Consider the following 27877-nt stretch of genomic DNA (forward strand, 5'->3'; position numbering starts at 1 on the left):
ATATGATATTGTAGAAATATCTGGTATTTTAAATTGTTGTTTTTTTCTTCTTGTTACTTTTAAACTTTTTGTATTTTTGGATGTGCAGAATTTTTTTTCTCTTTTCTTTTTTCTTCTTTTCTTTTCTGTGCTTAACTTTGTAGTATTTACCTTTATTGTAAGATTGTATTTTAAACCAATAAAGATGTTTTTGTTTTGTTTTTTTAAAAAAGGAAACAGCCCTTGCTTTCTCTCTCTCCAAAGGTGAGAGGGTTTGACCTAGCTGAGCTTTCTCTAGAAAATAACAGCTCTGTGGACCTTAACTCCTTCATTTACCAACTCTCACAGATATGCATTGTTAGGTAAATCTCCCACGTTGATAGTATTTCAAATACAGTGCATTCAAACATAGCATTTTATGCATATTATATCTTTAGCACACCCACCCAAAACCTTTGAGCATCTGTGAATCCTGTTAGTCTCATACAAAGCCCTCTTACATGGATAGGAATCGCGGGAGCCTTGGATTTCTTCAAAAAAAGATTTGAAAAATTCACACTTGTGAATAAGTCTATCAATGGTTATTAGCCCTGGCAGATGGATGTAACTGGGTTCACAGGCATCATTCCTTGAGAGATGGGGAAGAAAACTCCAGGTGCTTAGAGATGTTGTGACAACATCCCTCAGTAAAGATGGGAGTGATGTGATGTGACAGGGTTTTGAGATGGTTTCAAAACTTCTGACTCTTCCTGTCAGAACACTTAAGAGGTCTGTTATTATCTCTCTGCGGTGATGTTTCTTAATAACCAGCAGCAAGGCATTGCAATTATGTGGAAGAACAGCCTGTGACCACATGGATGAGGCATTTTGGGAACCAAACGAGAACATTTATTTATACTTGATGAGGTTCATAGCTTAACAGGTACTCCAATAAGGCAGAACACTTTGTTTTGTTTTTAAAAAAATAATTTTTAATTAAAGATTTCTTAGTTTACAAAAATACGTGCATTGTCTCTTCTTTCAAGTTGCATTACAGATCAGTTTCATTTGTTGTGAGACGTTAGTTTTGCATACAGTGTGTTAAGTTAGGAAGAAAAGAGGGAGGGGGAATGGTGAGTGGGATAGGGATACAGTGGTACCTCAGGTTAAGTATTTAATTCATTCTGGAGGTCTGTTCTTAACCTGAAACTGTTTTTAACCTGAAGCACGACTTTAGCTAATGGGGCCTCCTGCTGCTGCTGTGCCGCCGCCACACAATTTCTGTTCTCATCCTAAAGCAAAGTTCTTAACCCGAGGTAAAATTTCTGGGTTAACGGAGTCTGTAACCTGAAGCGTATGTAACCTGAAGCATATGTAACCTGAGGTACCACGGTATTCTACTTATTGTATGTGTGGGGTTTTGTGTCAGCGTTACTTGTGTTGGTTCTCTTACTATTTCCTTGGTGGTGAGAGAGGCTGGGGTGGGCCTAGGGTGTGGCTGGTTGTCTTTGTTTTTTATATATATATAATATTTTATTAAGATTTTCACATAAGAAAAAAGAGGGAAAAAATACAAAAACAATAAAGAAAACAATTAAAAACAATTCCATTTTCATAATATATCCTGCATTTGCTTACTTCCCGGACCTCCCCTCTCTGTATTCCAGTTCAATTTATTTATTCAGCAAATCCTTTCCCTCTATCCCATCCTTATCTTGGTCTTAGTATTATGTCTTTAAGTTTTCATCTGTTAACATTCCACTTTCCATGTTCATACCGTTGTTACTAAAAACCCATTAACCTCAATCCAACATCATTCTAACATTCATTAATTTTATAATATTTCTGTAAATAGTCTTTAAATTTCTTCCAATCTTCCTCCACCAACTCTTCTCCCTGGTTACGGATTCTGCCGGTCATTTCCGCCAATTCCATATAGTCAATCACCTTCATCTGCCATTCTTCCAAAGTGGGTAATTCTTGTGTCTTCCATGTGGCTGGTTGTCTTTGGTTGGCTGTAGTGAGATTTGCTTTTGTGTGAGAGCTGTGTGTGTGTGTTTCGATCAGATTAGCCAGATTGATTCGTATGCTGTTGATGGATTCTTGTTGTCGTCTTGTTGCACTGTGTACAGTGGTACCTTGGGTTACAGACGCCTCAGGTTACAGACGCTTCGGGTTACAAACTCCGCTAACCAGGAAGTAGTTACTCTAGGTTAAGAACTTTGCTTCAGGATGAGAATGGAAATCATGCGCCGTTGTCGCGGCAGCAGCAGGAGGCCCCGTTAGCAAAAGCACGCCTCAGGTTAAGAATGGTTTCAGGTTAAGAAGGGACCTCCGGAACGAATTAAATTATTAACCCAAGATACCACTGTATGTGATAAAGGGGAACTATACTGGGGTGAAGGCGTCTTCTTCTATTTGTCCCCATGTCAGTTTCAGTTTATTAGTTAGTTTTTCTAATAGGGCTGTTTCTCATACTATTTGATACCATTGGTCCATGCCAGGCTTCCTCAACCTTGGCCCTCCAGATGTTTTTGGCCTACAACTCCCATGATCCCTAGCTAGCAGGACCAGTGGTCAGGGATGAAGGGAACTGTAATCTCAAAACATCTGGAGGGCTGAGGTTGAGGAAGCCTGGTCCATGCTTACTCCTGACAGGTCTCTCCAATGTCTGGCTGTGATTCTTTTAGATAATAATCCCCACTCACATCAAAAAGAGCTCATAACCCACCTACTCATGGCAGAACACTTTGTTATGAACACACACTCTTCACAACAATAAGCCAAAAACTTTATTGAAATTCTCATTTTAAACCTGTCTTTAAATAGACTGATTCCTTCTAGAATGGCTATTGGTCTTACACTTTCAGCGCCTTCTAGCAATTTTTACTTTCCCCTAAGAAAAACAATCTGGGTTGCCCTGCCTAGCTAGACCATAATTCAGCTCTAACCAGGCTCTAAATGGATCTCTAACTAGGCACTGTCCATGCCCTAACTAAAACTGACAGACAAGCCCTATCCGACAGTTAGACTGTCTAATTCTAACATTCAACTCTCCACTCTCTCTCCTGATTGGAAGACACTCCGCCCAGCTCTGATTGGTTTCTGGGTCACCTGGAGGCTAACCCATGATTTGTCCATCACAGATGCACTTTATTGTAGGCCCAATGCATTTTTAGAAAAAAAACTTCTTTCCAAGGGAATGTTTTTAGAAACAACCCACACTTTCAAGGTATAATGCAGTCATTGTTGTTCATCTGAGGCTCAAATCAAATGAGATGTTAAATGCATTTTTTAAAAAACTAAAAAAAAACCCATAAATTGCAGCCACCATTGGGAGGAAAACTCATATTATTCTTAGTTCAATTAGGAACTACAGAGGAGCAATTTTCATCTGGGGGAGGAAAAGGTTAAACCCTCCCTCCCTGTCTGCTGTGATCTCCTTCTATACACAAAGTGGCTGCTGTTTGCACTTCTAAAAAACACATGCACAAGGATCACAGGGGATAATTCACTCAACACATTTCTTTCAGATCACTGTAATTGCCCTTGTTCATCAGTTTTATATTACATTTACACCCCATCTTTTCTGCAAGGAGCCCAGTTCGTTTTTGAGCACAATTCAAAGTGTTGGTGCTGACCTTTAAAGCCCTAAGCGGCCTTGGTCCTGTATACCTGAAGGAGCGTCTCCACCCCCATCGTTCAGCCCGGACACTGAGGTCCAACGCCAAGGGCCTTCTGGCAGTTCCCTCGCTGCAATAAGTGAGGGTACAGGGAACCAGGCAGAGGGCCTTCTTGATAGTGGCTCCTGCCCTGTGGAATGCCCTCCCAGCAGTTGTAAAGGCAATAAATGACTATTATACTTTTAAAAGACAACTGAAGGCGGCCCAGTTTAGGGAAGCTTTTAATGTCTGTTGCTGTATTGTTTTTAATATTCGGTTGGAAGCCGCCCAGAGTGGCTGGGGAAACCCAGCCAGATGGGCAGGGTATAAATAATAAATGATTAAATATTCTTATTATGGTGGCATACACACCTCTCCTCTCTATTTTATCCTCACAGGAATCCTGAAAGTTTGGCTGAGAAATAGTGACTGGCCCAAGGTCACCTGGTGGGCTTCAAGACTGCCGGACTTGCTTTCAACCAAGCTACTTCTCCGGTCGAGTCTTCCGACGGTGATTAACGACCTGAGCCTTTGATGAGGCTCCAGGCACGTTCCCTCATTACACAGAGTATACAGCAGCAGCTGAAGACGAAAAATGTATAAGTTACATTGCTACATTTTATTTCTAACTCTGCAGGACAGAAAAGAAAATACATCTGCTCTCTGTGAAAGCAGAGAGCCAATTGGAACAAAGAAAACAGGAAACCAGTAATATCAACATCCATCTCCCGTGAGACTTCCAACAGTCTGGAATGTAAACAGAGTCTTGTGACTCCAAGCACTGCACAGTGGCAATAAACAGAAACCTAACAAAGACCAACCCTGGTCTCCCGATTCCTAGCCCAGTACAGTGGTACCTCGGGTTACGAACTTAATTCGTTCCGGAAGTCTGTTCTTAACCCGAAGCGTTCTTAATCCGAGCCATGCATTCCTCCCGCGGCCCCAGAAGCGGATTGTGTTCGTATCCTGGGGCAAAGTTCGCAACCCAGGACACCTACTTCCGGGTTTGTGGAGTTCATAAACCGAAGCGTTCGTAAGCAGGACTGTTCGCAACCCGAGGTACCACTGTACTCTAACAGCTTTAGCACACTGGAGAATCCCATTCTTGGCTCACTGCACTCCCTGGGCTTACCAACTTTGCTACTGCCTATATGCCATAAACTTTGAAAAGAGTTTCTGGATTTTCTCACATGCTATAATTTGTTCCCCCGCCATAAAAGTTGAAAGAATTTGATGTCTTTTTATCTTCATCTTTTATTGATATTGATTTCTTCCTAAATTTACTTATTTTGAAACCTAGGCTGGGCTAAGCTGGACCGACATTCTGGTCAACCCTGCTTAAATTGTTTATCATTTATACTTTGCTGGATCCCACTTTCAATTAAAGTACGCTGCATTAACATTCAGATGCTACTTTGCTTGGCGGATCCCAGAAGCCTTGTCCTGAGGGCTTGTGTCCATCATAAAAAAATATATTCCTGCCACTCACTAGTCAAAACTGTGAGCATTTTATTCCTCTCTCAATTAATCAAACAGTTCCAGCTGGGAAACTGGGAGCAAAATCTTTAAAGCAGATCTGGTTTATTGGAGCAGATTGTGTTCCGAGCTGTTGTTCAATGAAAGCAGCCAGATTTCCCTTTTATGCAGATTTTTTTGGTGAGTGTTGAAAAATAAAATAAAATGCTAGTTCGGTGCCTACTCACATTTATCTTCTACCACAAACATTTTTCATTCTGAACCCTAACGACAAAATGTTATATAGCAAAGAACTGTCTTACCCATAGTCTGAATAATGGCCCCTTGGCTTATTAATAAAAGATAATGAGGTAGATATTTCTAATAGGATAGCTTTTTTTAAAGAACAATTTAAGCAAACAGGAGCTTTTCATCTTGCAGCTAATGTTCATTCAGACTTTCAAGTCTTTTGAGTCATGGAATATCTCCACATAGCTGCTATTGTCCAGGTGGGATCCAGGCACATACTTTCAAATTCAGGTTGCATTTTGATGGGAGATATCCTGCTTCCTGTGGTCACAGTAGCCAACCAGATGCCTGTGGGAAACCAGCAAGCAGGATTTGAGTACAAAGAACACTCATCCAGAGAGCCAGTGTGGTGTAGTGGTTAAGAGCGGTAGACTCGTAATCTGGTGAACCGGGTTCGCTTCCCCGCTCCTCCACATGCAGCTGCTGGGTGACCTTGGGCCAGTCACACTTCTATGAAATCTCTCAGCCCCACTCACCTCACAGAGTGTTGTGGGGGAGGAAGGGAAAGGAGATTTTTAGCCGCTTTGAGACTCCTTTGGGTAGTGATAAAGCGGGATATCAAATCCAAACTCTTCTTCTTCATCATCATCATCCTGGCTGCAGCTTCCAGCAACTGGCATTCAGAATTGTTCATTCGTTTGTTTGTTGCTTCCTTCCTTCCTTCCTTCCTTCCTTCCTTCCTTCCTTCTACCCCACCCATCTGACCGGGCCTCCCCAGCCACTCTGGGCAGCTCCCAACAGAATATTAAAAACACGATAAAACATCAAACATTAAAAACTTCCCTCAACATGGCTGCCTCCAGGTGTCTTCTAAAAGTCAGATTGTTGTTTATCTCCTTGACATCTGATGGGAGGGTGTTCCACAGGGTGGGGCCTGTTAGCATAGTTCCGTTCCACCTTAAAAAGGGAACAGGCTGTTGTGTATCACATGCCTGTTCACTTCCAGCTTCCCCCTGGGAACTTCCGTTTTGTATATAGCTTTTGTTCTGTCTGTTTTCCTGGACACGGAGGCAAGCAGTCATGTTTTTCCTTTGTTCTGATTTACATTGAATAGAGCTGTAAATATGCTCTCCTGTCTGCAACTTTCGTTGTGGAGACTGCTGGAAGGGTGTGCACGATTCTTGGAATGTCTCTGAGGCTCTTGTCGCTAATTGACTGATGCTGTTCCACAGGAAACCGGTGATCGTCCGGAGACGACTGGTGGCCTGCCTGATGCCTCCATCTCCCTGGCAGTATCCCAACAGGCCCCACTACCGAGAAGGCCCTCTGCCTGGTTCCCTGTAACCTCACTTCTCGCAATGAGGGAACCTCCAGAATACCCGCGGAGTTGGACCTCAGTGTCCAGGCAGAATGATGGGGGTGGAGATGCTCCTTCAGGTATACTGCCTGAGGGTATAGCTCAGTGGTAGAGCGTTTGACTGCAGAAGCATTATTGCCTCCAACCATGGAGGCAGAGCCTAGCCATCATGACTTGTAGCCATTGATAGATGGATCTCTGCATCTCAGGAGCAGCTTCGGAGGGAGTCAGGGGCTTGCAGCACGATTAGACATGGGCACGGCACTTGCTACGTGGCTCAGCTTGGGGCTTTTCTCCTGGCGCTACTTTTACCCTCTCAGACGAGTGGCGGTACTGGAAGAACTCTATCAGCTGCAAACAACAATTCAAGTCCAACGTCCGCACCACTTAGCACACTGAACTATACCACCACCAAGGGACATGGAAGCTCTCTTCAATCAACTACTGGCCTCTTCATTCTCACAATCTCTCTTAAGAAATCCTGGTTGGGAAACTTCCACCATTCCCTACCCAGTGCCCTGAACCATCTGAGATGGCTAGACCTTCCTATCCCAGCATGAAAAAGAACCACAGAATAGCTGCATCAAGTCAGTGCAGTTTACGCTACAGTTCAGTTACTGGTACCAACTGGACTGAGATTCTTATAAGACCACCTGATGATCCAATGCCATTTCCCCTGAAAATCAACCCTATGACCATTCAAGATTTGGAAGGCTGTGGAGTGGGCTCCAGTCTTCAACAGCTGGAATTGGAAATACAAGACAAAGAAGTACAACTTGACTGGCCATGGATAATGACTACCATGAAACACATAGGAGAGACATCATGAAGGTATGCAAAATAAGGACTCTTTAATTTGAATGAAAATGAAGCTTCAAAAACCACTAGAAAATACAAATGGCGCTGGTTCAGTTAACTCAGTTTCGTATACAGTGGTACCTTGGGTTACATACGCTTCAGGTTACAGACGCTTCAGGTTACAGACTCCGCTAACCCAGAAATAGTACCTTGGGTTAAGAACTTTGCTTCAGGATAAGAACAGAAATTGCGTGGCGGCAGCACAGCAGCAGCAGGAGGCCCCATTAGCTAAAGTGGTGCTTCAGGTTAAGAACAGTTTCAGGTTATGAACAGACCTCCGGAACGAATTAAGTACGTAACCAGAGGTACCACTGTATAAGGATGTATCCAGCAGAACAGAGTAGTAGCCATTGATAGGCTTCTTCTCCATGAATTTCTCCAATTGGCTTTTAAAGCCATCCAGGTTGGTGGCCAACGCTGCCTTAACTGTGTGAAGAACTGCTTTCTTTTATCTGTCCCAAATTTTCCAGTATTAGAGGACCACGAATTATAGTGTGAGAACACTCACACCAACCATACAGTCAGAATGGATGTTCGCTAAATAGCCAACGCCATCTAATTACCCACAAACAGATCAGGATGAATGCCCAATAAACAGGTCATCTGGAAACGCTCTTGGGATACATACAACCTACAGGAATGTTGTTCCTGTTGTGTCCCTTGCTTCGGCTAATTAATCAGAACATCATAGGGTGGAATAGGCCAACTGGTTTTATGCGCAGATGTTCCCCACCCCCAATTAATGCAGCTGTCTCATTCTGCAGATGCTTTTGAAGACATCACCTGTAGTGTCTGCAAAAGACCAAGAGAGCATTTTGCAGGGCGGCCAGGTATGAATCCCAAGATGGAAAAAGACAGGCGATCAAGTAGATATGCGTTTTGAAGAAACCCTTTATTGAGGAGAAATGTTAGTGTTTCTTAATAAAAAGTGCTCAGGAAAGGTTTTCTGCCACCATTCATCTCCTGTTGACATGCTTCTGCACAACCTCAAATGCTATTTTTTGTAGACGTCCACCTTGTCTTCATAAGTCACACTAACAATACCTCCTCTTCTAGACTGTGTCACTTGTGAATGCTGCTGCAAAATGGGGGTGGCAACGTTATCAGATTGACTGTACATCGATGTAGCTTTGTCATTCAGTAGTAAGAGATGCAAAACGTAACCGAAGCACCCTCTGTGAAAAATGACCTTGGGGTAAGCAATCTGCATCGGGCAAGATTGGCAGCCTGGTGGAAGAAAAAAAAGGATTGTGATAAGATAAACATATTAGATAAGGAAGGATTAAGTAGAGCCCAGTTGCCCATCAACTTCAAGGTCACGTTGGCATTGTCCAAGACCCGTTAATGGTCCAATCCACAAATCCAAATAAGGACTGAGCTCTGTACTTCATCGCATTCGACTCATCCTTCGCGCCACGCCATCTGCTTGTTGATGACATTTGTTTCCTCTCCTGCTACCTCTGGTGCACTTAACTCTTTAAAAAATATATATCACCAGGCTTTTAGACACTTTCCATGCTACAGTGTGTGTAGGTGGCAACATTGTCATCAGACATATTTGCATTGGTAAATTAGCCCAAAGGTAAGCCTCTGCACTAGGGATGCGGGTGGCACTGTGGGTTAAACCACAGAGCCTAGGACTTGCTGATCAGAAGGTTGGCGATTCGAATCCCTGCAACAGGGTGAGCTCCCCTTGTTCGGTCCCAGCTCCTGCCAACCTAGCAGTTTGAAAGCACGTCAAAGTGCAAGTAGATAAATAGGTACCGCTCTGGCGGGAAGGTAAACGGCGTTTCCGTGCACTGCTCTGGTTCGCCAGAAGCGGCTTAGGCATGCTGGCCACATGACCCGGAAGCTGTACGTTGGCTCCCTCGGCCAATAAAGTGAGATGAGCACTGCAACCCCAGAGTCAGTCACGACTGGACCTAACAGCCAGGGGTTCCTTTACCTTTACCTTAAGCCTCTGCCCTAGGTGTTGTTGTTTTTTTAAAAAAAGGTTACTGACACTTGGATGGTTAAGTCCAATCAAGGCGACTATGGGGTGTGGCGCTCATCTTGCTTTCAGGTTGAGCGAGCCGGCGTTTGTCCACAGACAGCTTTTTCAGGTCATGTGGCCAGCATGACTAAACCACTCCTGGTGCAACGGAACACCGTGACGGAAATCAGAGTGCACGGAAATGCCGTTTACCTGCCCGCCACAGCAGTACCTATTAATCTATTTGCACTGGCGTGCTTTCGAACTGCTAGGTTGGCAGGAGCTGGGATAGAGCTTACCCTGTCGTGCAGATTTGAACCGCTGAACTTCTGATCAGCAAGCCCAAGAGGCTCAGTGGTTTAGCCACCCGCTCCCAGCTTCTGCACTAAAGGAACCGTGGCCCAATATGCCTGCCATGACTCTTCTCTTTGTTTCACATGTAACACATGTTTATTTCATGTGTTATCCCTCTGCCATCCTGGACAAACAATACAACAGTGTACCGTACGGACTCTGCATATGTGGGCAGAAGACATATTGCACTATTTACTATATCGCCCACTCTACACTGGACCCAGGAGGCGATTTCTCACCTTACTGTTCATACAGGAAACATGTCCTTTCCCGGCAGAGAAGATCCTGTGGCTTCTTAGCGATGTAAACTTTTCAGTGACTCACAAAGTCACCCTTTTTGCTCCAGTGGTCAAAAAGATCAGAAATAAGACCCTGGACAATGTAGGGTTGAACTGTAAGGGAGATGAAGATCTAAATGGAGACTTTTATTTGTGACATGGCATCCCTTTACGTGTCTTTATTTTTGATTCAGATTTGTCATGGCCAATGGCTAGTACAATAAAGCTACCGTATTTTTCGCTCTATAGGACGCACCGGACCATAGGACGCACCTTGTTTTAGAGGGGGAAAACAAGAACAAAAATTCTCTCCCTCTCTGCTCAGCACCCCTTCAGCGAAGCAGCAGGAGAAACGGAGCCCCTTCCATTTCTCCTCCTGCTTGGCTGAAGGGGCGCTGCGCAGCTCTCCCTCTCTGCTGAAGTCAGGAGAGTCTTGCTGTGCTGGTCCCGGGGGTAGGTACCTTGGGTGTAGCAAAGTCCACACGAAGAGGGGCAAGGTCCGAGGCAGAGTGCCGGGCGGTGAACAGGAACGCTGGAACAGGAGGCTGTGCAGGGAACAGGTACACCGGATGGTCGGGAACAGGAGGCCGAGCAGGGAACAGGAGTACCGGATAGTCAGGAACAGGAGGCCGAGCAGGGATCAAGAACGCAGGAAGGTCCGAAGCCAACAACGACGTTGCTCCCGCAACCTGGGGCCGGGCTGACTGGGCTTTTATCCTCTTCTAAGGCCAGGGGCGGTCCCGGCCCCCAGGAGCCCCGCCTCCTCTGGCCTTAAGGCGAGCACTCCTCCTGGGGGCAACCAGTTCCCTTCGCCTCTCTGCTCTAAACCTCTGCAGATCAGGAGAGGCCGAAGGGTTACTGGGCCCTGGAGGAGGCTCACCTGTGGCCACTGAGTCGTCAAGCCTCTCTGGGGCCAGAAGGGCTTCACCTGGGGCCAGCTCCTGATGCACTGCCACAGGTGCAGGCTCTTCAGCATCTAGGCCTGGCCCCAGTTCAGCCGGCCCTGGAGGCGGGGACTCCTGTGCAGGCCGGGATTCCTCTGTTTCATCCTCCGAATCGGAATCCCAGGCCATCACACCATCCCCCCTCCCAGGCCCCCCCCTCAACCGAGGGTCCGGACCCGGCTTGCCGGGGTACGTCGCATGGAACTCTCGGAGGCAGGCAGGTGCGTGGACGTTGGCCGCTGGTTCCCAGGAACGGTCCTCCGGTCCGTACCCCTTCCAGTCAATGAGATACTGCAGCTTCCCCCTGCGGTATCGGGAGTCCAGGATGCGTTCCACCTCGTACTCAGGCTCTCCCCGAACCAACACTGGCTGCGGTCGGGGACGGTTCGGGTGGAACTCGTCGGGTGGGGCCACCGGACTCAAAAGGGACCTGTGGAAGACCGGGTGAACCTTCAGGGTTGCGGGTAACCGGAGACGAAATGCCACAGGAGAGACTTGGTCTACGATAGGGAACGGGCCGGTGAAGCGGGCGTCCAACTTCCGCGAAGGTCGAGAGGGGTGGAGGTGGCGAGTGGAGAGCCAAACCAGGTCACCGACGCGAAGTTCCGGCCCCACCTGGCGGTGGCGGTCGGCCTGGGCCTTGTACGCTTCCTTGGCCTGGTGCAGTTGCTCCACCAAAAGCTGTTGCTGGGACTGGAGCTCTTGAAGCCACTCCGTCACCGCCGGGACTGCGGATGTCGGCAGCACCTCTGGAAACAGCCGTGGATGATAACCATAACTGGCCTGGAACGGGGTCTGCTGGGTGGACGCATTCACCGCGTTATTGTAGGCGAACTCCGCCAATGCCAGGTGGTCGACCCAGTCATCCTGCTGGTAGCTGCAGTAACACCGGAGGTACTGCTCCAGCACCGCGTTCGCCCGTTCCGTCTGGCCATCGGTCTGTGGGTGGTAGGCTGACGAGAGGCAGACCTCCGTCCCGAGGGTCCGGTGTAGTGCTTGCCAGAACCGGGATGTGAACTGAACGCCCCGGTCGGACACCACGCGCTCAGGTAGGCCATGCAGGCGGAAGACATGCTGAAGGTACAGCTGAGCAGTTTCCTTGGCTGTGGGTACAGATGGACAGGGAGCGCAGTGCACCATCTTGGTGAAATGGTCGGAGAAAACCAGAAGGCAGGTACAGCCACGAGACGAGGGTAAGTCCACTACAAAGTCCAACGAAACCGTGTGCCAAGGGTGCGGTGGAACTGGCAATGGCTGAAGTAGGCCGGGGGGTCGCCCGGTAGGTCCCTTGGCGCGCCGGCAGACATCACAACCAGCAACGTAGCGAGCCACGTCAGCCTTCAGGCGGGGCCACCAAAACTCTCGACTGACCAGATGGGTGGTCCGATACCGTCCAAAGTGCCCCGCTGCTGGGGCATCATGGGCCATCCGGAGAACCTCCAGCCGTAGTGGCCCTGGCGGGATGTACAAACGACCGTGGTGCAGCAGAAGGCCCTGATGCAGGACCAGCCCCGGATACTGTGGGCTGGACCCTTCAGCCAGCTCCCGGAGTCGTTCCTGGGCCCAAGCGTCGACCCGCTGCTGTTCCCGCACCCGAACCTGCAGTGGCTGCGCCTCCTGGGTGGCCAGGAATGCAGCCGGAGGTAGGATCGTGGTGGGTTCTGCTTGCTGTACCGTGTCTGCGTTGTCGTCAGGTTTCCGGGACAGGGCATCCGCCTTCTGATTCTGAGAGCTAGGGATGTAGCGGATCCGGAACTGGAACCGGGAAAAGAACAACGCCCACCGGATCTGTCTTTGGTTCAGCTTGCGGGTGGTCTGGAGGTACTCCAGGTTCCGGTGGTCGGTTCTCACCTCCACCGGATGTCGTGCCCCCTCAAGATGGTGGCGCCAGACCTCAAAGGCTACCTTGATGGCCAGTAGTTCCCGCTCCCACACAGTATAGTTACGCTCCGCTGGTAGGAGCTGGCGGGAATAGAAGGCACAGGGTAAGAGTGGCGCTTCAGGACCAATCTGTTGAGACAAGACGGCACCGAGAGCCGTACTGGAAGCGTCGGTCTCCACCACAAAGGGTCGAGAGGGGTCAGGATGTTGTAAGATTGGTGCCCTCTGGAAACAGGCCTTCAACCCCTGAAACGCCTCCTCTGCCTCCTTGTCCCAGGAAAACGGCGTCTTTGGGCGCAGTAGCCGGGTCAACGGGGTGGTGCGATGAGCATAATCAGCGATGAAGGTCCGGTAGTAATTGGCGAACCCCAGGAAACGCTGTAGGTCCTTGCGGTTCCGGGGTGCCGCCCATTCTTGAACCGCTGTCACCTTCCCCGGGTCCATTTGCACCCCATCTGGAGAGAGCCGGTGACCAAGGAAGTCCACAGTCCGCTGATGGAACTCGCACTTGCTGAGCTTTGCGTACAAACGGTGCTCACGCAAGCGCTGCAGCACGGTCCGGACATGCCCCTCATGGCGAGCCGGGTCACGGGAGTAAATCAGTATGTCATCCAAATACACCACCACGTACTTGTCTAACAGGTCCTGAAACACGTGGTTGATGTAGCGTTGAAACACAGCAGGCGCGTTGCACAAACCGAAAGGCATAACCAAATATTCGAACTGCCCGTACCGGGTCCCAAACGCTGTCTTCCACTCATCCCCGGCTCGGATCCGAATCAAGTTGTAGGCCCCCCGGAGGTCCAGCTTGGTGAACACCTGTGCCCCTTGCACCCGCTCCAGCAGCTCCGAGATAAGGGGCAAGGGGTACCGGTCTGGGACGGTAATTTTGTTCAGGGCTCGGTAATCATGGCAAGGGCGGAGTTCCCCACATTTCTTCTTAACAAAAAGCACCGGCGCCGCGGTGGGCGAGGTGGAAGGCCTAATGAACCCACGCTCCAGGTTCTTGCGCAAGAAGTCCTGCAAAGCCTCGCGCTCTGGCTCTGTTAGGGAATATAAGCGACTCACTGGTAAAGGCGCTCCGGGTTGGAGGTCTATGCCGCAGTCAAAAGGCCGATGCGGCGGCAGCTGGTCTGCCCCCCGTTCCTCGAACACGTCCTGGTAGTCCTGGTACACGGCTGGGAGCGTGGGTGCTGCCTCCTCTGAGGGCGCGGCCGCCAGCGTTCCGGATTGAGCATGGGAACATGGGTCTGGGAAGTGCACGGTCCGTTTGACCCAGTCAATCTGAACGTTGTGGGCCTCCAGCCAGTCCATCCCGAGCACCAGGGGGAAGCGGGGCATAGAGGCAATGTCCAAAGTTCGCAACTCCCGGTGCTGCTGGAGACACAGGACCAGAGGCTGGGTCTCCTGAGTAACGGCACCTGAACGCAGAAGTCGTCCGTCAATCGCTTCCACCTGGACCGGTACTGGCTTGTTCCGAAGTGGCACCTGATGATGGGCGGCAAAAGCAGCGTCCATATAGGAGCGGGTTGCCCCTGAATCTACCAAAGCATGGGTGAGGATCCAGGGCCCACCTGGAGGGTATAAACGTACCGAAACCATAAGATGTTGCAAGTCCATTGGTGCGGGCCCATTCTGTACGGTTTGGGACCCCCGGTAGCTAGGGCCATCAGCTACTGGGGTTGGCGGTTTCCCTGCGGCTGGCGTTTCTCAGGGCAGGACCGAGCGAAGTGTCCACTTCCGCCACAGTAAAGACAGAGATTTCCATCCCGACGCCGCGCCTTCTCTGCGGGGGAAAGGCGTGGCCGCACTGCCCCGAGCTGCATAGGCTCCTCCGTTAAATCAGTTGTGACCGTGGGGCTGCCGGAAAAAGCTGGTGCCGTGAACTGGAAGTGTCGGCGACCCCGGGCCTGACGACGATCCTCCAACCGGTCGCCTATTTGTAGACTCCGTTGAATGAGAGTGTCCAGCGTGGTGGGGCATTCCATTGTGGCCAACTGGTCCAGTACCTCGTCCGAAAGCCCTTCGAGATACTGGTCCCGCAGTGCCGAGTCATTCCAGGTCAAGTCCTGTGCCAACAGCCGGAACTCCGTGGTATATGTGGCCACCGTGGACTTGCCCTGTTTCAAATGCCGAATCGCCCGGTTGGCTTGACTCTCTTTCTGGGGGTTGCCGAACGCGGCCTCCAAACGATTGCAAAACCCCGTATAGTCTGCCAGCAAGGGGGAGTCTTGCCTGAGTAGCGGCAACGCCCACTTGGCCGCCTGGTCCTTTAACAAGCTAATCAAAAAGTGCACCTTGGTACGGTCGTCAGGAAAGTTCCGGGCTCGCCCCTGAATATACAGTTTGGCCTGGGCCAGGAACATGGGAAAGCTGGCCGGGGCTCCATCAAATTTCTCAGGCAAAGCCACTGGGTACTTGCCCGGAGCCGGGGCGTCGGCCCCAGAAGCCGGTAGGGCTTCCAAGCGTTGCTGAAGTGCCTCAACCGCGTCACTGAGCTGCTGCACGGTGTGAGACAAGGCCTGGTTCTCCTGGGCCAAAGCCACCAGTGCAGCCGCCTGTTCAGCCATGGCCTCTGGCTCTTCCCGAACGCACCCCGACGAAGGGGGAGTGCGGGAGGTGGCGGGAGCAAACTGTGCTGGTCCCGGGGGTAGGTACCTTGGGTGTAGCAAAGTCCACACGAAGAGGGGCAAGGTCCGAGGCAGAGTGCCGGGCGGTGAACAGGAACGCTGGAACAGGAGGCTGTGCAGGGAACAGGTACACCGGATGGTCGGGAACAGGAGGCCGAGCAGGGAACAGGAGTACCGGATAGTCAGGAACAGGAGGCCGAGCAGGGATCAAGAACGCAGGAAGGTCCGAAGCCAACAACGACGTTGCTCCCGCAACCTGGGGCCGGGCTGACTGGGCTTTTATCCTCTTCTAAGGCCAGGGGCGGTCCCGGCCCCCAGGAGCCCCGCCTCCTCTGGCCTTAAGGCGAGCACTCCTCCTGGGGGCAACCAGTTCCCTTCGCCTCTCTGCTCTAAACCTCTGCAGATCAGGAGAGGCCGAAGGGTTACTGGGCCCTGGAGGAGGCTCACCTGTGGCCACTGAGTCGTCAAGCCTCTCTGGGGCCAGAAGGGCTTCACCTGGGGCCAGCTCCTGATGCACTGCCACAGGTGCAGGCTCTTCAGCATCTAGGCCTGGCCCCAGTTCAGCCGGCCCTGGAGGCGGGGACTCCTGTGCAGGCCGGGATTCCTCTGTTTCATCCTCCGAATCGGAATCCCAGGCCATCACACTTGCTCTCCCAGCTTCAGCAAAAGGAACCTGAAGCCTGCGGAGCGCAGCGGGAACTCACACTGGTGCGCACTGACCCCTCTCACTCTCCAGGCTTCAGTGAAAGCAACGCAAAGCCTCCGGAGCGCAGAGGGAACCATCCCTCTGTGCTTCGGAGGCTTTGCGTTGCTATCGCTGAAGCCAAGGAGCCTGCATTCGCTCCATAGGACGGACACACGTTTCCCCTTAATTTTGAGAGGAGAAAAAGTGCGTCCTATAGAGCGAAAAATACGGTATTTGGATTGAAGTTATTATGGTTATTTCCTGGTGGGGATGTTTGAGAGTGAGGGTTGTATGTGGAAGTTTGCTGAGGACGTCCTTGGGAAATGTTACTGAGGCAAATGTGACTGCCTTTGTTTATTTGCTAATTACGTTTTATATGAGGAATGTTTATTGTGCTTTTGCATTTGATTTGAATTTGTAATGTTGGAAGGGGCATGTTTGAGATAAAATTTTGTTTTCCTATAATTTATCCAGCTTTACAACTGGATCTTTATTGCATTTTGCATTTATATTTATGTTGTATTTTGATATTCTGTAATGTACTGTTTGATGTTTTGAGATTATTATATTTAATATAAAGCAGGACAGAAATATTTTCAATCAATCAATCACTGGTGTAAACATTATCTCAGAGGAAACTCTAGCAGTTTATTCCAAACAGAGTGTACACCACTCTGAAGACCCTGTGCTCTGAAGGAGTGATTGTCCTTCTATCATATGTGGTGGACATGTCCAGAGATCAGAAAGTTCTGGGACATGATCCATGAAGAAATAAAAAGTTACTAAGAACTTCACATAGCAAAAGACCAGAAACGTACCTTTTGGGAATACAGTGGTACCTCGGGTTACATACGCTTCAGGTTACAGACTCCACTAACCCAGAAATAGTACCTTGGGTTAAGAACTTTGCTTCAGGATGAGAACAGAAATCATGCTCCGGTGGCGCGGCAGCAGCGGGAGGCCCCATTAGCTAAAGTGGTGCATCAGGTTAAGAACAGTTTCAGGTTAAGAACCGACCTCCGGAACGAATTAAGTACGCAACCAGAGGTACCACTCTACTGAATAGTGATATTTCTAGAGAAAATACTAAATTCTTTCTGTATGTGAGAATCCTGGTGGCCAAGTACTGGAAGGGTAACCAGGTACCAAACCAAAGAGGATTGGTTATGTAAATTATGTGAATATTTGGAACTGGCCAAATTGACAGATATAATAAGACTAAAGCCAAAGAATACAGTCAAAAAGGAACGGAAGTGCTTGAATGATTATTTAGAACGACAAGGTTCTAATGTAAAAATTTGACTGTGTCTAGAATGACCTCGTGAATGGAAAAGGGGAAACATACATATATACATATCAAGATGAATATAATACTGAAATCAAGCTAAAATATGAAATGTGAAAGGAAGTGTTGTGAGAGTGATGGAAGTCTATTATTACTATTATTTTGTAAAATAGTGTTTATTGTATTGAAATGTTATACTTTTCTTTATTCTTTTACTGTCTACTTTTCTTTGCATTTTTTTCCTTTTTCTTCTTTATCCCCCCCCCCCTTTATATTATTCTTTATGTCTGGTTTGGTATTTATGTAATTACTTTGCAATAATAATAAAAAAAGCTGTATCCCACAGCTGTGTCTGCCTGGATGCCAGAAGCAGTTTTCAAATGTAGTTTTGAATTTAAAAAGTGGGATGCATCTACAGTTGTTAGACACTAAGTGCCTGCATACAGATGTTCATGTCAGTAAGGGGGGGGGGTGTACAGTGGTATCGAAATGACCTCCAATCAGTCCAAAATGCCGCCCTTCAAAAAACTGTAATGACACAAGGAGCTTATACAGTGGTGCCCCGCAAGACGAATGCCTCGCAAGACGGAAAACCCGCAAGACGAAAGGGTTTTCCGTTTGCAGAGGCGCTTCGCAGGACGAATTTCCCTATGGGCTTGCTTCGCAAGACGAAAAATGACGAAAAAATTTGAATTTTTTCTTTGCTCCAAAACCCCTTATTTTGAATCGCTAAGCTGCTAAAAGCATTTTAGCAGCAAAACCGCTAATCCCCCACCCCTTAAAAAGCCGTTTTTAGCCCTTAAATCGCCAATAGCGCTAATAGCGCTACTCCGTCAATGGGCTTGCTTCGCAAGACGAAAAAAACGCAAGACGAAAAGACCCGCGGAATGGATTCTTTTCGTCTTGCGAGGCACCACTGTATGTATCACACTACAGGGGTACCTCGGGTTAAGTACTTAATTCGTTCCGGAGGTCCGTACTTAACCTGAACTGTTCTTAACCTGAAGCACCACTTCAGGTTAATGGGGCATCCTGCTGCTGCCGCGCCGCCGGAGCACGATTTCTGTTCTCAACCTGAAGCAAAGTTCTTAACCTGAAGCACTATTTCTGGGTTAGCGGAGTCTGTAACCTGAAGCGTATGTAACCTGAAGTGTATGTAACCTGAGGTACCACTGTATTTGTTCAGCTAGCCTTGCATTGTTTTTGCTGGTTATCCAAGTCCTTAGGCAGAAGTCCACCTAATCCTTTTTAACTGGAGGTGCTAGGGACTGAATCTGCCTTCAGAGCAGACTCTCTAGACTCTAAACAGTGGGTGACATTTATGATATCCTTCCTTACATAATGCAGACTTACACAATGAAAAGGCATGGCTAATCATAGAATTTATATAATCATATAGCTGGACCATAAAGAAGGCTGATCGCCAAAGAATTGATGCTTTTGAATTACGGTGCTGGAGGAGACTCTTGAGAGTCCCATGGACTGCAGGAAGATCAAACCTATCCATTCTGAAGGAAATCAGCCTGAGTGCTCACTGGAAGGACAGATCATGAAGCTGAGGCTCCAATACTTTGGCCACCTCATGAGAAGAGAAGACTCCCTGGAAAAGACCCTGATGTTGGGAAAGATGGAGGGCACAAGGAGAAGGGGACGACAGAGGACGAGATGGTTGGATAGTGTCTTCGAAGCTACAAACATGAGTCTGACTAAACTGCGGGAGGCCTTGGAAGACAGAAGTGCCTGGCGTGCTCTGGTCCATGGGGTCACGAAGAGTTGGACATGACTAAACGACTAAACAACAACAATCATAGAATTGTTTGAGTTGGAAGGGACCACAAGGCTCGTCCAGTCCAATCCCTTGCCATGCAGGAATGCCCAGCATGCAGCTCGAACCTGAGATTAAAAGTCTCATGTTTTACCAACTGAGCTATCACTCTTGAAGACCTTTTCTCTGATGCGCCATTTTTGTTGTTGCAGGTTATATATGCTAGTTTACTTCTTACAGTTTGCACTTTTGTGTGACTATAAAAAATTATAGGGAAGCACAGAGGAATTTCCTCAAGAATGGATAGGTTTGATCTTCTTGAAGCCCACGAGGCTCTCAAGAGTCTCCTTATGGTGCTGGAGGAGACTCTTGAGAGTCCCATGGACTGCAAGAAGATCAAACCTCTCCATTCTTGAGGAAATCAGCCCTGAGTGCTCACTGGAAGGACAGATCCTGAAGCTGAGGCTCCAAGACTTTGGCCACCTTGTGAGAAGAGAGGACTCCCTGGAAAAGACCCTGATATTAGGAAAGATGGAGGGCACAAGGAGAAGGGGACAACAGAGGACGAGATGCTTGGACAGTGTTCTCGAAGCTACAAACATAAGTTTGACCAAACTGCAGGAGGCAGTGGAAGACAGGAGTGCCTGGCGTGCTCTGGTCCATGGGGTCACAAAGAGTCAGACACAACTAAACGACTAAACAACAACAACAACAACAGAGGAAAGTGGTGCAGTTCACTCTGTCATCTCAGAACTCTACTATCTCATTCATTTGCATGCATAGATCTGATGTGAGTGTGTTATATTCTTGTCTTAACTCTTGCTCATGTTTATCAGACCTGTAAAATACTTGGCATCACCCAGTGCTCTCAATGACAGCATCTTTCCTGAGGTTTGTCCCTTCTCCCTCTCGTTGTCTTCAAGCTGCAGTGCCACAGAAAACACCAAGCATTTCTTAGAAACAGCTCTCTGAGAGAGGTATTTGACCTCCTTGATTGACCTTGACTTTGACACATACTGTAGCAAAACAATGACCGGTGGGAAACTGAGCCTCTCACAGAGATTTCTTCTCCCCGCTCCAACAGTTCTGCAGGTTGCTCTCCTTATAGTAATTGCTTCGTATAAAAGCTGCATCTTGCTCCCTCAAAAAGAGCTCCGTCAATAAGATCCCTTCCTGTCGAAGAGAGACATTAGGAGAGAAGAATCATCCATGACACACAGAACCATCTGCCAAAAATAATTATATCACTATTCTGTGTAGCCATATCGGGATGCCGGGAAGTTTGTTGTCATAGCATAGAAGTCACTAAGAGGACAACTCTGAAAAGAAGGAAGACAGGACATGATTTCATCAGGCTTCTTGTGAGCTCCCAATCCAAGCTTTGTCGCTTTTGTACTCCTAAATGGGAATGCTGAATGATATCTGAACTTAGAAATCTGAACGATTTTCTTCCATTTCTTACAGACCTCAGTGGCAAAAAAATCCCTCATCCTGTTTATTGTGGATTGGTGTTGCCTGCTGCTAGAGAAGATGCAGCCAATGAGATGCAGGCAATTTGTTTAAGAATGATTTCCAATTTGGGTGGTAAAGGTCTGGTGGCAGCGTGGATCCTGTCATTGTGATGGCCAGTGTCACAGAGTGATCCTAAGTCAGGGGTCAGCAACCTTTTCCAGCCATGGGCTGGTCCACTGTCCCTCATACCATGTGGTGGGCCAGACTATATTTTGAAGGGGGGGAATGAATGAATTCCTATGCCCCACAAATAACCCAGAGATGCATTTTAATAAAAGCACACATTCTACTCATGTAAAAACACGCTGATTCCCGGACCATCCACGGGCCAGATTGAGAGGGCGATTGGGCCGCATCCAGCCCCTGGACCTTAGGTTGCCTACCCCTGTCCTAAGTCATAGGATCCAACTCCTAGGGGCCGAGGGAGCTTCGGCCCCCACAATAAAAAATTTGAGGGGGCAGGGCCCCCACAAAGTTGATGGGCATTCTCATTTAAATGGTGTGTGCGCACTGCGTCATGTGATCAATTATGCGAGGTAGGGTTTACCTGGGCCCCCACAATATTTTTTTCAAGTTGGCACCCCTGTCCTAAGTGGAGGAGGGCAGTGAACTGGCAGGTTACCTGCCCTGCTGGCTTGAACTGGGAGACAGTGGAGGCTTTTACCTTGGGGGGTGAAGTCAAACTGTTGGAAGGTTGCAGCACCTGCTGTGGTTGTAGAGACCGATACAGGAGTTGTTTCCTATAATGAAGCATGATTTTTTTGCCTTGGCATATTTCCATTTTGTAAGGGAAGTAAAACATCAGTGGGTGAGGAATGCTAGGTCCAAGCTGGCGTAGTTCATGAGCGCAGTTAATGAAGGGGCCATTGATGGTCTTGTTCATGAGCCCAGTCAATGAAGGGGACATCGATGGTCTTGTTCATGAGCCCAGTCAATGAAGGGGACATTGATGGTTTTGTTCCTGAGCCCAGTCAATGAAGGGGACATTGATGGTCTTGTTCATGAGCCCAGTCAATGAAGGGGACATTGATGGTCTTGTTCATGAGCCCAGTCAATGAAGGGGACATTGATGGTCTTGTTCATGAGCCCAGTCAATGAAGGGGACATTGATGGTCTTGTTCATGAGCCCAGTCAATGAAGGGGACATTGATGGTCTTGTTCATGAGCCCAGTCAATGAAGGGGACATTGATGGTCTTGTTCTCCAATAAGTTTTCTAATTCTCCCCTTAAAGTTGTCCCAAGTTGGTTGCTTTCATTGCAACCGGTGGTTGTGAATTCTCTAGGTTCACTACACACTGTGTTTGAATTGTGCCTGCTTCTGGAAAGTAAGCTAGATAGATCTCCAGTAAATGTTTAACATTTTATGAGTCGTCTTTTCAAAGCATTTATACATTGCTCTCAATCCAGAACCTATGAAAACAAGGTCTTTTTCTGTGGATAAGTTCAATATCTCTCCTTGCCTGTTCCTTGCTGAGTTTTCTGTGGGTCAAGGATGATAAGGTAATTTTCTTAAAACTCACCTATTAGCATTCTGCTACAGCCGCAGTTTCATAAAATTGTTCCTACCTAAGTGAAAAAGTAATAAAACTGACTTCTATTATTTATTACGAACCTTTATATCTTTCACATTTATTTTTAAAGCCTTCCCCCCTCCCCCGTTTGCCTTTCCCCATGTTTTTCCTAGGATCTTTTATGATCAGGGCAAGGGCAGGATTCTGGCTCTGCAACTCAACTCACCCCAATTCTGAATTTTAAAGGCAATGGTTTTCTGGTTTTCCTTACGCCTTCTTGGCTGGGACAGAAATACACGCACGCACGCACGCACACACACACAAACAGACCTTATTACTATGTGGGTTTCAAATACCAAAATGAACTAATTATGTTTCTCTGTCATTTTCCTTTGATGGCTCGCCCTGAATAGAAAAGAACAGAAGCAACCCAGGATGCAGGCATCTGTCAAAAAACAAACAAAACACCCCACCTCTTTTGCTAATAAATTTCTGAATCCATTTGTCACGCAGATCGCAGGAAGCTAGGAAAAAGATGAAATGGGAACACGTTCTAAGGGCAACATGTATCCAGCTTTAGGAAATGGGCCAATGGTGTTCTCACTCTGCCTCATAGTTGTGTTGAGTTCTTTCATCACTTGGCTTCAGAATGTAGAGGCAGCAAACCCCCATAAACAGCTTGTCATGTAAGCAGTTCCCAACTCCACTATTTCAGGTGTAAAGAGGTAAGGTAAAGGTAAAGGGACCCCTGACCATTAGGTCCAGTCGTGGCCAACTCTGGGGTTGCGGCGCTCATCTTGCTTTATTGGCTGAGGGAGCCGGCGTACAGCTTCCGGGTCATGTGGCCAGCATGACTAAGCCGCTTCTGGTGAACCAGAGCAGTACACGGAAACGCCGTTTACCTTCCCGCCAGAGTGGTACCTATTTATCTACTTGCACTGGTGTGCTTTCCAACTGCTAGTTTGGCAGGAGCATGGACCAAACAACAGGAGCTCACCCCATTGCGGGGATTCGAACCACCGACCTTCTGATTGGCAAGCCCTAGGCTCTGTGGTTTAACCCACAGCGCCAACCGTGTCCCTGTGTTAAGAGGTACCTATTCAAAAAATGATGGTGTCAGGCACTCCTCTGTGGAAAGGGAATGCCATAGTTCAGGACAGGGCAGCCCAACCTTTTAATCCATGCAGACCGCAAGAGTACTTTGACTGGAAACCTGCGAGCCACACAGTGCCTTGTCATGCAGTAGGCAGGGGGAGTGAGGCTCTGACTGTTGGGATACTGCTGGGGAGACGGGGGCATCAGGCAGGCCCCTAGCTGGCTCCAGTCACCGGCCGGGAGCCGGGCAATCTCCAGGTCACGAGGCAGCATCAATCAGCGACACGAGCCTCAGATATGTTTCGAGACCCGTGCATGCTCTGTCAGCAGAGTGTGTAAATCTTCTCACAGCAGAAGAGGCGGACAGAGAAATGTGTAAACATGTTGTTGTTTAGTCATTTAGTTGTGTCTGACTCTTCATGACCCCATGGACCAGAGCATGCCAGGCACTCCTGTCTTCCACTGCCTCCCGCAGTTTGGTCAAACTCATGCTAGTAGCTTCGAGAACACTATCCAACCATCTTGTCCTCTGTCGTCCCCTTCTCCTTGTGCCCTCCATCTTTCCCAACATCAGGGTCTTTACCAGGGAGTCTTCTCTTCTCATGAGGTGGCCAAAGTACTGGAGTCTCAGCTTTAGGATCTGATTCCCTTCAGAATGGATAGGTTTGATCTTCTTGCAGTCCATAAACATAATGTACAGCATTTTATTCAGCATAGTTCAGGAACAGAGGAAAACATGTCTGCTGCCCTTCGTCTCCTGCAAAACAGCAGTAACACAAAAGCTATATACAAACAGTAGTTCCCAGCAGACTGTGCTGGAAGTAAACAGGCATGTGACACACAACAGTCATGCCTGTACCCTTTTAAGGTGGAACGGAACTATATCCTAACGCTGACAGGGCCCCAGAGCCTTCCCACCTCCCTCCCAAAGCTGGGTAAGTGCTAACTAAGATTTGGGAAAGAAGGAGGACTCTAGGACCCTGTCAGAGCCCTCGTGCCTCCTTCCCAACGCCCAGCACCTCGCTCACCCAGATTTGGGAAGGCAGCAAGACGTTGGGGGGGGGTGTCAAATGTTGCTGAGGGTTACCAAAAAAGGCCTCAAGGGCCACATGCAGTTGGCCTTCTCTGGCTTAAGGGCTGTCAGAAAGAATGCCACCCTAGTCCCAAACGTCTGAGGGTGGTGGAGCTCATAAGAGGGTCCCCACTGCTACTCTTAATGCCCAGGAAGGTCTGTCAGGAATTCTGCACAAGTCCATTGCTGGTTGGTTTTCAAATGTGTACTTCTGATTCCCTGTCTTTAGCAACACTTTTTATGGAACCAAGAAAGAAAGTCACCAAATCTTGATCAAAAGACAGACACTCATGTACACTAGTGGCCAAAATTGTGGAAACCTTTTGGGAAAAGTGTATTTCCGAGGTTTGATGGCTCATAACACCTGATTGGCTCTCTAAACACTCATGCTCAGTGGCTACATTCAGATGAAGGAACACTACTACAAGTCAACCTAAGCAAGTTGTGCTTCCCTTTTCTGGTTATTTGACTATAACTTTTGATAGAATACAGATAATTGAACAAACTTTGTTACATTACAGTGGTACCTCGGTATGCAAATAGGATCCGTTCCGGAGCCCCGTTCACATCCTGAATAGAACGTAAGACATGACAGCGCATCTGCACATGCGCGGGTCGTGTTTTGCTGCTTCCGAGCATGCACGTGAAATCATTTTGAGCGTCTGTGCATGTGCGAGCAGCGAAACCCAGAAATAACGCGCTCCGTTACGTCTGGGTTGCCGTGGAGCGCAACCTGAAAGCGCTCAACCTGAAGCATATTCAACCCAAGGTATGACTGTACATTCTTCATTAAATTAACTTTCCATTGATATGTAATTTTATATTATTACTATAAAAAAGTGGTGTTAAGAGCCATCAAACCTCGGAAACACACCTTTCCCAAAAGGTTTCCACAATTTTGGCCACTAATGTTTACCATCTATCCATCCATCCATCCACAAACAGACATGTTGCTGATACTGCTGGACAGCTCCCCTGCCCTTCAGAACTTGGCCCTCTGACTTGGTATTGACTCTACTGATGCTGCTGGACCACTGCTGTGGGTCAGTGTTTCACTTCCCAGAACTTCCTGGAGGAATGGGGCATTTCCCCATGTCTAGCAACAGTGAACTCAAGGCAAAGTATGGCATCCTGAACATTCTTGGATGCTACAGTCCCTTTGTAGGTAGAAAAGAAACTCCAACATTTCCACTCTTTGGAACTACATAAAGCTATGAGCAGTACTACTCCAAACCTAAGAGCTGTTTCTGTGCAAGATTAACAGAACAAATATACAAAAGCCGGCTGCAAGTGGCCACATTGCCAAATGCTGGTTGACATATTTAGGCTCACCAATAAAAAGCAAACTCAGTCTTTACTCTAGTAAACTGGGTCCAGCTGCAGCATAGGAGAGACTTGAAGAGGAGATGGAGGCCATGCATTGCAGAAATACCAATGTAGTGTACCAAACAAAGGGTCAGAGTCTTATCTAAATGTTGTGACCTGTCATGGGACCTTCAGGTGAAGAGTGGCTAATTACCGTATTTTTTGCTCTATAAGACTCACTTTTTCCCTCCTAAAAAGTAGGGGGAGATGGTTGTGCATCTTATGGAGCGAATGCAGGCTGCACAGCTATCCCAGAAGCCAGAACAGCAAGAGGGACTGCTGCTTTCACTGCACAGCGATCCCTCTTGCTGTTCTGGCTTCTGAGATTCAGATTTCTTTTTTCTTGTTTTCCTCCTCCAAAAACTAGGTGCGTCTTGTGGTCTGGTGCGTCTCATAAAGCGAAAAGTATGGTAATCTCTTGATAAAAGTTGATCTGCCCCTGCCCACTGCTGGGTCTGAACCTGTCCACTGCTGGAATGCCACTGCAGAGAAATTTCCACCAAGGTAATATGGTCCTCAAGCCAAAAAGGGTTCCTCACCTAGTCTAGGAAGAGCCCTGCTGGATCATGCTCAAGGAGGCAGAGAAAATGATGAGTCTTAACCTTTATCAGCCAGATGCTCCTGGAATTCCCACAAGCAACAATTTACCATATTTTTTCCTCTATAAGACTCACTTTTTCCCTCCTAAAAAGTAAGGGGAGATGTGTGTGCGTCTTATGGAGCGAATGCAGGCTGCGCAGCTATCCCAGAAGCCAGAACAGCAAGAGGGATTGCTGCTTTCACTGCGCAGCGATCCCTCTTGCTGTTCTGGCTTCTGAGATTCAGAATATTTTTTTTCTTGTTTTCCTACTCCAAAAACTAGGTGCTTCTTGTGCTCTGGTGAGTCTTATAGAGCGAAAAAGACAGTATTTTGCAACAGAGTTACTGGAAACCAAAGACAGCCATTGGTTGCTCTTAAGAGTGCCGCTGAACAAGAGCTGAATTTGGTAGGCCTAATGACATAAACCTCTGAGCACCAATATTATGTTTCCTTTCCGCTCTTTGTTTCTTTTTAAAAGATATACCACCTTTGAGTACGGATGTGCCATCTAGGTCTTGTGACTCATAGCTGCGATTGAAATGTGTGGCATGGATTAATGTATACCTTTTTTTACATGCAGAATAAAGAGCAGCTCTGCTGGATGAGACAAAAGATTCATTTATTCCACATTCTGTTCCTAATCGTTACTAGCCATGATGGCCCCCAGGAAGTCTACAAAGAAGGCAAGATGGCAACCGTTGTCTCCATTGTTCAGAAACATATGCCTTCTGGACCAGAATTCAGGGGAAGAGGAGACATAGGGAACTGTGGGAAGACCTTCAGTCTCCACAGCTGCCTCATAGGGGCCAGCTCTACCAGGATGAGTTGCTCACTAGGCCTGCCTCCTGGCCCTACCGTGTTTCCTTGAATGAAAAGTTAACTTCACTGGCACCATGTGGTTTCTTCTAGACCTGCTCCTGACAGAAAATGAGGTGGAGGGAAATGGAATGGTATATTGTAGAGGAGGGTGTGCCTACCTGCCTGAAGCAGTGAATGGAAGCCCTTCACAGTGCAACACAAACCCTTACTATGAACAGCTGGTAGGTATTAATAGGAAGCCCTTCACAGTACAACACAAACCCTTTGTGATGGCCTGGGATTCAGACTCAGATGCTGAACCTGAGGGATCACAGCCTGCACAGGATTCCCTGCCTCCACAACCAGCTGAGCCAGGGCTGGGGCATGAGCCTGAAGGGTCCTCACCTGTGCTGGATCCTCGGGTGCAGGCTCCAGCTGAGTCTGCTCTGGCTCCTGAGGTGATGGAGGACCCATTGCCTGCAGGTGCTCCACTCTCAGCCCCGTCAGAGGAAGCTGAGGTTGCCTCTGGGTCCAATAACCCTCCAGCCTCTCCTGAGCTACAGAGGCTCAGGGCAGAGAGGCGGAGGGAACTAAGTTCCCGCAGGAGGAGT

General features: G+C 48.1%; 1 long non-coding RNA gene across 1 annotated transcript; it reads left to right on the plus strand.

Annotated features, from left to right (window-relative positions):
- Nucleotides 1–4022: 4022 nt before the first annotated feature.
- LOC310675263 lies at nt 4023–27277 on the plus strand. Its single transcript, XR_014510010.1, has 4 exons — nt 4023–4217; nt 22253–22345; nt 22870–23042; nt 27049–27277. It is a non-coding gene; the product is annotated as an uncharacterized lncRNA (long non-coding RNA).
- The last annotated feature ends 600 nt before the right edge of the window (nt 27278–27877 follow it).

This window comes from Podarcis tiliguerta (assembly GCF_965153285.1).
Source record: "Podarcis tiliguerta genome assembly, chromosome: 3".
NCBI lineage: Eukaryota > Metazoa > Chordata > Lepidosauria > Squamata > Lacertidae > Podarcis > Podarcis tiliguerta.